We start from the raw sequence: 13144 nt of genomic DNA on the forward strand, positions 1-13144 counted from the left end.
ACTCGATGACTGTGGTACTCTAGATACTTCGAGAAAACCGCTGTTAGACCGGTTCATGTGTCTTGAGTACTTGTTGGCCAAAAATCTCTCCCATGACTTGTTCACAGAGTCTGTCGGTTCCACCCAGAGGTTGTCAACCTTCCGCGAGCCGCGGAAATTCTGGTTTATCAGACACTGGTAGCCAGAATTCGGCATCTTGGCTCGCCAAGGTTCCTCGTCGCTGATCTGTGCGTTGCTTGGACTGGACGATGTGTATTGCTATGGCTGACAGTGCGAACGTGCGACACACACACGCACTGGCCGTAAATCACAACGTACGGAGCCTTGCGTCTTGAATATGAAACCCACTGTTCCGTGGCACTGCTGGAATCTGACTTTGTTCAAAGGCCAAAGTGATTAGGTATGCAATGCGTCTTTGCCCATTTACTGTCCGCTGAACAGAAAGGGTATATCTAACTCTTTACAAACTCTGGTCGGCTTTATAAAAGAAAATCGATAATAGCACTATTCTGTTACACTACAATAGTAAAGATTACGTGTAGCTATTTGTTGAACCGTCACGTGACCTACGACGGCCAATCCATCAAGTTTGGAACACGGCGTTTGTGACGTGTTTTCGAACGACCACAAGGCGCGCTTCTTGAATTTCGCCAAAGTAAATGTTTTATAGAACGTGCTGTATACGACGCCTTAAAAATCTGACACGAAGCAAACACACAGAAATGTTTTGACACCATATTTGATTTGTATTTCAAGTTTTAATAAGCAGACAAGTCCGCAAATAAACGAACACGCACATGCCGACATTGCGGCCGACATGGAGGTATTAAAGACATGCCAACCTCTCTCTCTCTCTCTCTCTCTCTCTCTCTCTCTCTCTCTCTCTCTCTCTGACTATAAGTTCAAATGCATGGTCCTAAAATTCCACTTTATTTAGACGTACAACGAAATAAAAATGCGACATGCTTTGGGGATGGGGAATGTGCATTCTTTAACATCCGAATAATACGAATAATAACAAATTCTGTGTGATGCCAAATACCAAAACGAAATATGGGTGCCGTTGAGGGTTTGTCCCCGCACCTCTTGGAGCAATATTACCTCAATAACATACCAACGTCGCATTAATCGGTTCAATTAAGAAAACTGTATTCACATCGTTGTTTGAACGTGAATATTGAACCAGCCCCAGCGGTCAGTACAAAACCTACATTTGCATTGAGAATTGTTCATTCGTGTTCCACAATTAAGTGCTAATGATCTCGGGAGCAATGCTTCTCATTAGTGAAACAACATTTAATAACAACGCTGAGGACGTTACTATGGCAACAAAGATTATTTATGAGAAGACGAGTACTTTTAGGCGATATACTTCTGTTGCTCAAAGACGCAAATGCGCCTGTGTCAAGAAAATTGCTCCGAAGGCAACGCGTATGGTATTTTCTCGATAATTGTTAAGTTTTGGTGACAAGTTCATTCGTTACCAGGCAACCCCAGGGCTACATTACGACACTGGCTATTGGCTAATCTAAGATTGAAGTTTGAGTTTCTCTGTCAAGCTCTTATTAGATCTCTTTATTTGGCTCCAAAGTCCCCAAATGGTCTGTGGTGCTTTCAGATGACTGGTTAATTTAAGACCCTTCGTTATCATGTCAATTTAATTTAAAATCTTCAGAATATACACACGTGTCAATGTTCATGACAGTAGTCCATCATCATGCTGTATAGTGTTTCGTTTTCTGCTCATCTCTCCTAGTCTGTCTGTTTGTTCGTTTGTGTCTATCCCACTCTGTCTGTCTGTCTGTTTGTCTATCTGTCTGTCTGTCTGTCTGTCTGTCTGTCTGTCTGTTTCTAACCTTTCTATACCGGCATACAACCATAACGAAAGTATTGACATTCACACACGTTAAATTGTCTGTCAAGCAGACGAACAGGCAATACATATTCGGTTCTATAACAGACAGAACGGTTTCATAAAAGCCAAGATTTTGGCTTGTAACTTGTATGATAAACCGGTCTTACAATAGAGCTTAAGAGATGTTTTCAAGGGTGTATTTCTGCGCTAAATGGACAGCTAAGACACTGAAATGCAAGATAAAATGTATTTTGTTTGCACTTCAAAAAACGACATGAGTAAATCAGTCAGTACCTGCCACGGCAATTCAGAGGAACACAGTAATATACACACTATGGTAAAGTCGGAACCGTCTTTGACTCAAAACATTCATATTCTATTTTAATTCTATTTTAATTCTTTACAATTACCACCAATCTGTGTTGTAATATCTTCTCAGAGTCATTTACATTTTAAAATTCCGACATTATATCGTCATCGTTATGGGTTCCTCCTCATCATTGATTTGATAAAACTTCCATATATGGTGCGTGACGCCCATAGCAACGGCGACCCAAGCATCATTTACCAGGCTATCCTTGTAGGCCTTTTCTTGATTATTTTTCGTTATTTTGACGAATTTACACTTTACTGTTAATGTATTTCAGGTTGATCAAAAATACACTAGATGCTTCGAGCCGTTAATGGTTTTGAGATTAGGCTAAGTGGATATTTTATTTTTTCAAAGCTTAATATATTTTCTCGCATGGGAAATCATATTCAATGTGGGGGTGTGATGCGAACGCTAGATGACAAAGCAATATCTCTTGTTAAGCTTTAATGCGTTTCAGGGACGTATATTGAAATTTCAATCTCTTACAATGTGTTTTGACACACCACTGTGAGGGCAGGCTCACTTTGAAGCTCCTGAAGTAAACACAGTTTTTACCGGTTTATTTTTGTGAAACTTAAAGTATGGTTTTTAATGATTTTCTCCATATACATGAGGATAACGATCAGTTTAATTTCAAAATGTCGGTAAATTAAAGATAAATACCATTGATTCTTAATCGTGATTTTGAAAGAGACTGGTTCTTTATTTAAAGTTTGAGAAAAAAGTTATATATATATATATATATATATATATATATATATATATATATATATATTATATATATATATATGTGTGTGTGTGTGTGTGTGTGTGTGTGTGTGTGTGTGTGCGCACTTATACCACCAATTATCTGAGAAAGAGAAAGAGACAGGAAGACAGAGAAAGATATTCTCTAGCTCCGTAATGACACCTGTGTTATTACTGTTGTTCATAATAAATGTACAAATGTTACCCATGCCAGCTAGCTATGTAATTTGCATGCTTTTGCAGTCTTCAGTGAATCAGGTGATTTGATTTCGTCATCCGGGACGTCTGTTCGTGAACGTGGTAAAATGCGGACCAAGAACTTCATCTGAACCGTCCCTATCACTCAAACAGACCAGTAGCATTATACTGAAACGTTTAGAAATGAGACCTGTCAAGATTTTTACAACGTGGCATAGGTTAAAATATAACGTGACGTTTCACCTGTTGAAGACGGGAACTGACAAAATCAACAAGTTCACTTTCCTTTGTCACATCATCGCTAGAGGGCGCAATTTTTTCGGACCCAGGCCTTGGCTGTGAACGAAATTGCAGAGACTGTTACGCCTTTGTGTTTTTACGAGCTTTTGAATTCTTAAATCTTGTGTAGCATAGATTGCGGAAGTACCTTGGCTATAATGTGAAATTATTGAAGTTTTACTACTGAAAAGCACCGACATTAAATTTGTAATACCGTAGTGTATGCAACAAACGCAATCCAGGTGTACAGTCACCGGTTGGCTTCTAGCCGGTTGGAACACAATGGTCAAGAATTTGCAGGTGCTGTAAAATCTGCAGACTGTGTTCAAGAAGTGAACAATCTCATCAAGTTTATTACGTTTGCACAAAGGTACACTGTACCAATTCAACCCTCATAATTATTCATCGACGGCTTTAATGTGCGACCTCTTCATCTCTTAACCTTGGTATGTTCACGTCCATCACGTTCGTTCAAGTTCATCCAACCTCTTGATTATTCTTTAAGAAATTAAGCTGGTCTGGAACAGTTAGAGACAAAATTTCCGAACAAACGTGTTTTAGAATGTTACGAACACCAACAAATGACAGCGAAGTTAACATCGCGTAATTATAAAAGATAAAGAATATTGTTAACGAAATCATATGAAAGTGTCACACACAATGAATGTTTATCTCATACAACGTAACTAAGAAAATTGGTGAACCTGATAGCTAGTAAGTCATTTACTAACCAAATTCAAACACAAAATGAAGTTCGCAAGCTGTCTGTAGGATATCAATCATGTTAAGGGTTTACATCACCATGGTGGCTACATATTAACTGAGCTTTTTCCTCTTAATTTGGTGGCAAAGTACATCTCAGTAACCCTGTGATTGTAATGGTCATTTGACACATGTTATTGCCCATACAAAATGAGCTTATGAGGCAGATACTTGGCAGTAATGTTTTCAGAACTCGGGCGATGATGGCGCTGTTCAAATACGCGGGGTCGTGCCATGTCACTGTATTTTGTGTCTCCAGGTACAAAGTGAGGTGGGTTGATTGTCTTAAGTTCAACCCGTCCACTGGCATATGCGGAAAATATGCCCTCCTACTAAATTATGATGCCGGGTCTTCACAACAATTCAAGCTCCCCACTGCCCTCTCCCTCCCAACTACAGAAATTCCTCACTGCTCACTTGATGTACTAATGATTCCCCCATATACATATTTTCATTTAAGCAACTATTATCCGTAACACAGTTGCGTTCTTGGCAGAATAGCAGTGATTACAGTGTAAAAATCGTACAACTTCACAAACTGAACGCTCTTTCTCTCGATAGCATATTTGCAATGTCACTGTGAATATCAGCAGGCAGCGGTCGCAGTTGTATGCATATTAATGTTCATTCATTCGACAGAGCTATAAACACACAAGATGGTATTGCATTTTCAAAATGCGCATTTCTTTCCCGTTGTAGCAACAACATATTTAATCCGTATATTTCTCTTCATTGACCACCAAAGTCGACAAGAAAAATCAACGTTACATTTATAACTTAAGGCAATATGTGAAGCTAATTTTGTTCGCATCGGAGGAACTGAAACACAATTACCACAATGCGTGAAGACAATTCTGGCGGCGACACTTTACTCGAGAGAAATTTTCAACTTTGATTGACACAAAAGTAGATTGAAAAAATTGGAGTATAATTTATTCATATATGTAGTAAGAAAAAGGCGATGCTAGAAGCGTTAATTATCAACTTGGAGGAGATTTCCTCCTGGTAAGAAAAAAATCGCATTTTCAGCGTATTGCATTAATTATTGATATAAAGCGAGAACAGCGATGGATGGATTCATAATAACCGATCAACATCATATCAAATCGATGTTTGATTACTTCTAGGAACACATAGCGATAGTCAAGGCTTTGTACTTGCATCTGTAGTCGTTAGAAATTTTGAGGGGATGAGTTGAAATGTTAGTTATAAATAAAGAATAAAATTTATTCAAATTGAGTTAGTTTCTTAAAAGTTACTTGGAAAATATCATGCATGGAATATCCATGACGCTAAGAATACGTACAAATTATGTAAGTTTTTTCACAAAATAACGGGAGTTATGACCGAGTACATCGTGCAGCGCAGGTATCAATACCGATGCGTACGATGACTAACCTTATTAATAACCTTGTGAATAACTTTATCAATATCCACATTTTTGGTCCAATTTTACCAGAAAAGGGTTGAAATTAAAGTGTTTTAGGTTGCCCGTCGCGCACTGCCAGACTGCACTGAGCGATCGCGCGCAGACTGGGAACGCGTTCAGCGCGTCCGCTCGGCGCGCAAAACGAAATTTCAACCCGCGCAGCGCGGTGCACGTGTGGTAGAAATTGTCGGTAACTCAAATTCACAAGTTTTGGACTGACGACTATTAAGTTCGTGAAGTACTTAATGTTTAGAAGAATATTTTTTTAAAACATGTAAAATTATCTCTTGTTGAGTTCATATGCTGACGTAAAGGTGTTATGCGGTCAAAGGTCAAAGAGCGTCCGATGAAACCTAATTATTGGACTCTGCGTCCTCTAATACCGAAACTTACTGTACGACGAAACTCCATAGGTAACAGACGTAGGTGTATAATAGTACTACATATTTGCTCGTCTCCCCTACCGCCTATCTGTCTGTTTGTCTGTTTGTCACAGCTGTTTGTCTGTCTCCTCAATCAAAGTCTTGTTCAGTTTGCTTCCAATGTCCTGATTTTAGTTTCTGAGACTTTGACCGCAAAAAAGTTAATCTGTTTCTGTATATCGTGCGTGAGTAATCGATTTTGAAACAAGTCTCTGGTTTCCAGTAAGATATCAGAGGGCCGTCAAACTGTGACGTAAACAGCAGGGTTTTTAGAATATGCAGAATAGTGAATTACTGAATAGATAAATCTAGACCAAGAGTTACGTATATGAAATAACATTGACAATGGAATATCTGTCACCTAACCACCACTTGCTCCATAACGACGCAATTTTGTCATACCGATGTGAATGTTATTTAATTAACATTTTCAAGATTGATCTTAAGAAAACATACTAGGTTTTGAATTATTTTACTCGTGGAATAACTTTCATCCCTTGTATTCTTAAGTTACTCTGGAAATAAGGCTAGAGTAGGCCTAATTCAAAATATTTTATTGTACGCTGTACGTATACAAAGTAATAGGGCTGTTCACAGTTTACGTCACTGTTCTCTCATTAATATGCAAAAATAAATATTTGTCCGCATTTTTAGATTACGCTTTTGAAAATTACGCATGCAAAAACGACGAAAACACATCTTAATAGGCGACTGCTAGTGTAGCAATGAATACTAAAAGGGCACATTCACGACTCAGAGTACAAGCTGCAAAAACGGCCATGTATGCAACATTGATAAAATTTGTCCGCATTTCAAGCTGCGTGTCCGATGTCGCGCGCGTACAGCTATATTTAGTAACAAACCTGTAATCGTGAACAGCGCTATTCTAACTATAAAATCCCTGAATCAAAATGTTGGTCTATAAACGAAGAATTTATGGAAATATATATATTTACGTTACATTTATTATAATTTATATGGTCGAATGATCGCGATATAAGTAGGATGTTTACCGATGTCCTCGCGGATCGCGATCAATGAATATCCCGCTATGGAATTCCCGCCGTTTTTCGGTTCGAACGTACATGGTCGTCTGGGCGCACGATGACGTCACAATTCTTCATAATCGTTGATTCGTCCATTGTCCATGCCGCGTTCCGTTCTTTATGTCACACACACAATTTACAAAATCGTCTCAAAAACTTTATCGCGGCACTGTTTATAAAAAATAATGACCTAAGATGACGTAAAAACAAGATTTAATCAAGTGAAATGACTACAGGCGTTGGGTCGGACCGCACTGGTGGGGAGACGGAGACAATATTCGTGTCTCCAACTTACCTGTCGACGGATTTATTCACTCCGTTCAGGGATCCAAGAGTTACACTTCCTAGCATCGGGTAAGTAATGCTTAACCAATCATAAACTTTTAAACGTTTCTATCACAAAACTTGCAAATTGAGAATGCCCTGACTCCCGGTTGCCATCAATATGTAAATTTAACAAATAAATAAATTAATACATACTGATTCGCGAAGATATTACTTGAAGGAGGTGATGATAAAAGTTTAATAATGTGGTCGATTTTGTGATTTACTTAAATAAGTAATATATGCCACAACAATACTCCACTGTCACTGCTTAATGCCTAGGACCTACGCGTATCGATGAAACCATAAAGTAAATCGATTGAAAAGAAAGTTTCTATCACAGAGGGTAGTAGCGACATTGGTTTAATTTCTGACAGTTTTCTAATAATGGACGTCTGTGTGTTTGAGTCTGTGTCGATACAAACAGAGCATAGCTTTTGTTAAAATCGTCACCAAGTTGTTAAAAACACGATGGGAATTAAATTAAATTTTAAATTGGGATGATTAGATCTCTTAATTGTTCAAATTTATCAAAAGTGATAGGTGCCATCATACAAAGCTGAAAGTGGAGATATTACAAATTATTCATAAAACAAGTAAATTGCAAAAGGGAAAATTAGATAAGCGTACGTTTGCTGATCAAACCAACATTAATACAATATCGGATTATCCCAAATAAGTTCCAATCTTATTTAAAGCGCACAGTAGACTTGGTACCATGACAACCTCGCCAATAATTTGCGCATTACAGCCATGTGACTAAGAGGAATAATGAAAGTGAAAATGAAAGTACTTGCTGTACTAGACACCATCATTACGATGCATCGAAGTATTTAAACGTAACAGTTCATTCGGTCAACATTGCATTATACGTGTGATAGCACTTTGGGTTTTGAGACTGAAGTGAATTTGAAGTCCTACCTTGAATTTATTCAATAATAGAACGTAAACATACCGAAGCCTTGGGGATTTTGTCTTCTGGCACGCATCGTTTGCCTTGCCGTGAACCTCAAGCATTAAGAACAGAACACTCACGACACACTCAACAGGTAGGGTCCTTGTCATCTTAAGTGTTCTCATGTGAACTCAGAGAAGAGGTCGGCATATGATGCAAAGAAATGCTGAAGAGCCATTCTTCTATTTCTTTCCAAACAAACCAACTTCCAACCTTTTTATTTTGTAGCAGATAGTGTCTGCGTTCATACTGGTGTGTGATTTGAAGTAAATTTTGATAATGCAATGTCGCCATGCATGAACTAAACTCTCTATGAAGATGCTTTCTCAACTTTCCTCGTCTCTTAAAACTCGATATCAGTGAAACCACGTTTTATTAAACAAGAAAGTCTTTAAAATAAACTTTTCTATACTTGAGGAACAGTCCAGTGCTTTCTCTTTTAAAATTGATTAATCTCAAGATAAAACGCTCAGATCCTACAACTATTGACATTTGTATAACCTTGTTGCTTCAAATTGAGTAACTGATCTAATTATACATACAGGAGGTTAGGCTAGACTGAGTGCTAAGCTGTATGTAAATCTAAAACTAGTGATGACAACATCGAAAGGTTAAAAAGGAAACAAGTCATGTCTTGTATTGTACTTCTTTACCACTAATTTAATGGTTTTTCATAAATTGCGTGCTTATTCGTAATGCATGGCAGATAGCTTGAGCATGTACGTGATGTATTCTTTGAAAGCTCTGCAATTGGATTATAGTTTAACGTGTATGTGCATTTGTGTTCAGGCCTGTGTGTAATACGACACGTGTGTGGTTCAAAAGATGCATGGTTTTATAGATGTCTGGTTTTACAAGTACTATGGTGCACCACACTGTCTGTGGTTTAAAATTATGTGCGTATGTATAAAAATCCATGTCTGTCGCAGTTTTTGATGTATTTCAGCCAGAGTTACTGTTTTTCTGTTCATAAAATGTCATTTCTAGGGCAAAGCCAACAACCATACAATCATGTCGAAATATCTAGGTTCTACTTGACCGCACAGACTGTGTACTTGCGTAATGTCAAATGGAATCACCAGCTACAAAATTCCAGACCAGACATTCATATTCCATATTCCATATTGCACTGTACACAATCGATATTGTGTAAGTAAGGCCAATACTTTGTACTTGTACACACCCATACATACCTTATGAAAAGGTGAAATGTAATTAATCTAAAAAACAAAAGTTATCTACTATCAATAGTGACAATTGGCATCTCGTTAACGAAGGCATTTCAAAATTGATATCGCATTTCACATCTCTGAGAAGGCCATGGCGATACGAACTACACACTACAGAATGCCTTGAAAGTTGTTTTAGCTGATAATTGAGAGCATTGTACACGGGGTATTCAATGTATACAAGCTTTTCTTTGATTTTGTCTTGAGAGTCGATCGATTTTTTCTCCACCGAGGCTGTATTTTTGTCGACAGGCGATGATCACGGCCTTTGATTTGTCTTTAGTGTAATCGATTTCTCTGTTCGCAAATAATTTAAAGACATCAGGGATCTTCGATCGAAAGCACAAAAATGTCTGATTGCAACCTTTAAGTAGCGTACCTTCAGTTTGTTGACACCGCAAGGGAAAGTAGTCGCAACGTTAAGCATTTCGAAGCATTGCTACTCGGTATTTCAGTGGCAGTTGTTTCCTCTAATCCATAAAGCACGCAATATTATTCCTACAAGCACACACTCTAATCCTGACCACAATGTAGCTAAATGTAGAATTGTATTTACGGGGAATTTACAATCGGCGCGAAATTTAGTCTGTCACAATGAATAATCTTACAATATGCAACCTTTGGGTTGAGAGAACATCGTCACTGCAGGACAATTTACATTGCGTCATTACGTTAAAATGTATTAATGGCTTTTGCATATCTTAACAATACTTAAACCCTACAGTGACTGTCACGTTGACAATAGACTACAGTGAGGCTTGTCGCAATTTGAGTTTTTATTTACCTTAAATTTGTCTTTATAACTGACAGCGATGTTTTCGTTACCAAGAGCGCATACTGTATAATTCCCATAGACACTCGGAGGGAGTGGGGGGGGGGGGAGTTTTCTATGCTACAACAGAAATGAATCATACAGTAAGGGTCACATAATGTGAATTAAATAAAAATGTAACGATTGTAGGTCATTTCATGAAATGTATAAGGAGACATTCCTAGAAATTTCATACAGAGCTCGGACGAATCTTCACAGTAGAGAAACGATGTCGAGTTACACAAGCGTTTACTGTGTGTCCTACATTCACTGTATTGGGCCGCTCAAGGTGAACACCATAAAACCAAACGCTCAATATTGTCTGTTAAAATGCCAGATGTGTAATTGCTGTGAAATTTGTCCGTTTCTACCCTGGTACATTGATTGAATGACTGTTGTTACGTTCGTATTCGTGTTACAGAAAAGTCGATAATCTGAAGCGATTGTCATGATTGTACAACATAGTACTTTAAAGATAAGTAAGAAAAAACGAAATAGCATATGAACGTAAAGTAAAAAACACATGTGACATAGCTGATAAAAGTTAACACTCGCATTGATGAAATTTACTTTAAATAGACAAAGTTACCGACCCTTATGAATCATTTTATCATTTTAAAAACCTCTTCAATTGTTATGTATTCACGTGATAGTGTACACCTAGAAACTAAAGATTTAAACTTCGTTTTCAAACTTTCATCAAAGAGACCTGATCTATTCTCTTTCAAAATCAAGAATGACAATCAGATATCTATCTCAAAGCACATTTTGGTATGAAAAACGCTTAACCTAATCTTTACCTCTATTTGATTTTCTGGAAGTCGTTACCGTTGTTTAAGTCGATAGTCGAAATTAAATTTTCGCTGAAAAAAGACGTTACAAATTTCATTTACCTCGCAAATTCTAAAATAAATTTACAAAGCAGCATAGCAACAAGATGTTCAGATTCGAGTGTCTGGGAGGCGTATCGCTCTGATAATGACGAATGATTTATTATCAAATAACAGCCTACACTTTGATAAAAGACAGAATACAGATAAAAACACTCAGTTATTGCTATCTGTAAAAAACGATGAAAATGAGGTAGTGATTGCTTTGACAAACAGAGCACATCTAAGTCTTCAAAACAGGCGATACTTGCCTCTCATCATGTCATCTGTAGCTTTATAAGAGTTTATGACTTCTGTTATAAGATTTCTCCTCCTTTAAATTTATAGAAAGAACACCTACAAAGCTAGACTCTCTACATTGTATATTTTTTTTATACAAAATAATATTTAAAAGGCCGATCAAATTAGCCTGATATGTCTTTTGGAGATCCTTTCATGATAGATTGTGCATTGTGTTGTTGTGATTTGGAGAAATTGCAAATATTTTTCAGACTTTCAAGCATTCAGAGGATTAAATCGATGTATTGGCACTTCCAAACCTAAATAAAAAGCAAACCCTATAAAGATAACATTGTGAAACTGATTAGGAATGTGTTCTAGGAAAGAATAAATCAGCGACAGAAAATCTAGGTGTTTAGATCTACAGTCTTCGGTGAAGATGCAGTTTTATCGGAAGCTTCTAACCATGGCAAGCAGATATCCGTGATTGTCAGTTTATTTTAACGCGTGCTGTGTTGGATACAAAACCAGGGACACTAATGCTTGTCAGTATAAACCGTACAGGTGTCATAATAACAACGATCCTTCTTAAGAACTATATACAGCACAAGTCTATTATGCATCCATCTGTTGATTATCGCGCCGTGTAAACCGAAATATGTTTGTGATTGTCTTATAGAGCAAAGTCGAAACAGACTCAATAGGAAACAGGGTTAAAGTATCGCCATTTGACTAGGTCAGACGGTGGAATTCCAATTTTCCGTTTCTTGTTGTCTGTATTCCTGTTGTAGAAATATCCACATGTGTGTTTCTTGGTCGTATTGAAAGGTTCCAGCGTGTTTATCCCGGTACGATCGATTCGTATGATCCATGTTCCCGGTGGAAGGGCCGGTGGTTGTTGTGGCAGCAGTACAGGTGTTCCTGTCTTCTGTCCCAAGGGTGGGAAGCTCACCGCCGTGCTTTTCCGTTTATTATCCTCGAGACGTTGCGTGTACTGCCTGCGGCTGCGTAGGACGTCCCATGTCTTTGAGAGGCAACCAATGCCCGTTTGGTTTGGTGGGACCTGCAGTCCTGGGGACGGTGAAATCACTCTGCTAGGTGCGGAATAATGTGGGAAAGAAGTTTGTGGTCTTGATGATTGTCCCTTGTAGCTTCTGTTGATCATGGATTTGTACCCTGAGTTTGGCATCTTGAGTTTAGCCGAGTGCTTCTTCAGGAATGCAACAAGTCCACAGTCAATTCAGCTAGCGGCTATTTCTAGATCACCATTAATGTTTGCCGTCAGCTTAACAATTCGACAAGACCATCGATGTGTTAAGCTTCGCAACTCGACACAACTTCTTTCAAATCTTCAGTTTTTGTGAAATCTTCCGCTCACGTACAGCATTCAAGAACACCAATCTCGGGCGTTAGTTCTTTCCCTCGGCGATTTCACACAACGCCGTTCAGATACAGTCCTGCGACCGCCAGCCTACAACCCAGCTACACTGACGTGCACCCAGCAATGTAATAGAAAGACGAGGAGATCAGTGTTGGTCACGTGATCATTTGGTACAAAAGATCAGGTGTTAACTTACGAATCTATTCACGAAATCAATGCCGCAG

At 38.2% G+C, this 13144-nt stretch overlaps 1 long non-coding RNA gene across 1 annotated transcript in view; it reads left to right on the plus strand.

The window, feature by feature from the left end:
• Nucleotides 1-7304: 7304 nt before the first annotated feature.
• LOC139123077 (uncharacterized) overlaps nucleotides 7305-13144 on the plus strand; it is a 51494-nt gene continuing 45654 nt past the window's right edge. The window contains exon 1 of the long non-coding RNA XR_011549576.1: nucleotides 7305-7465. This is a non-coding gene — a long non-coding RNA (uncharacterized lncRNA). The remainder of the gene's footprint in view (nucleotides 7466-13144) is intronic.

The sequence above is a fragment of the Ptychodera flava genome, chromosome 2 (genome assembly GCF_041260155.1).
Source record: "Ptychodera flava strain L36383 chromosome 2, AS_Pfla_20210202, whole genome shotgun sequence".
Classification (NCBI taxonomy): Eukaryota; Metazoa; Hemichordata; class Enteropneusta; family Ptychoderidae; genus Ptychodera; species Ptychodera flava.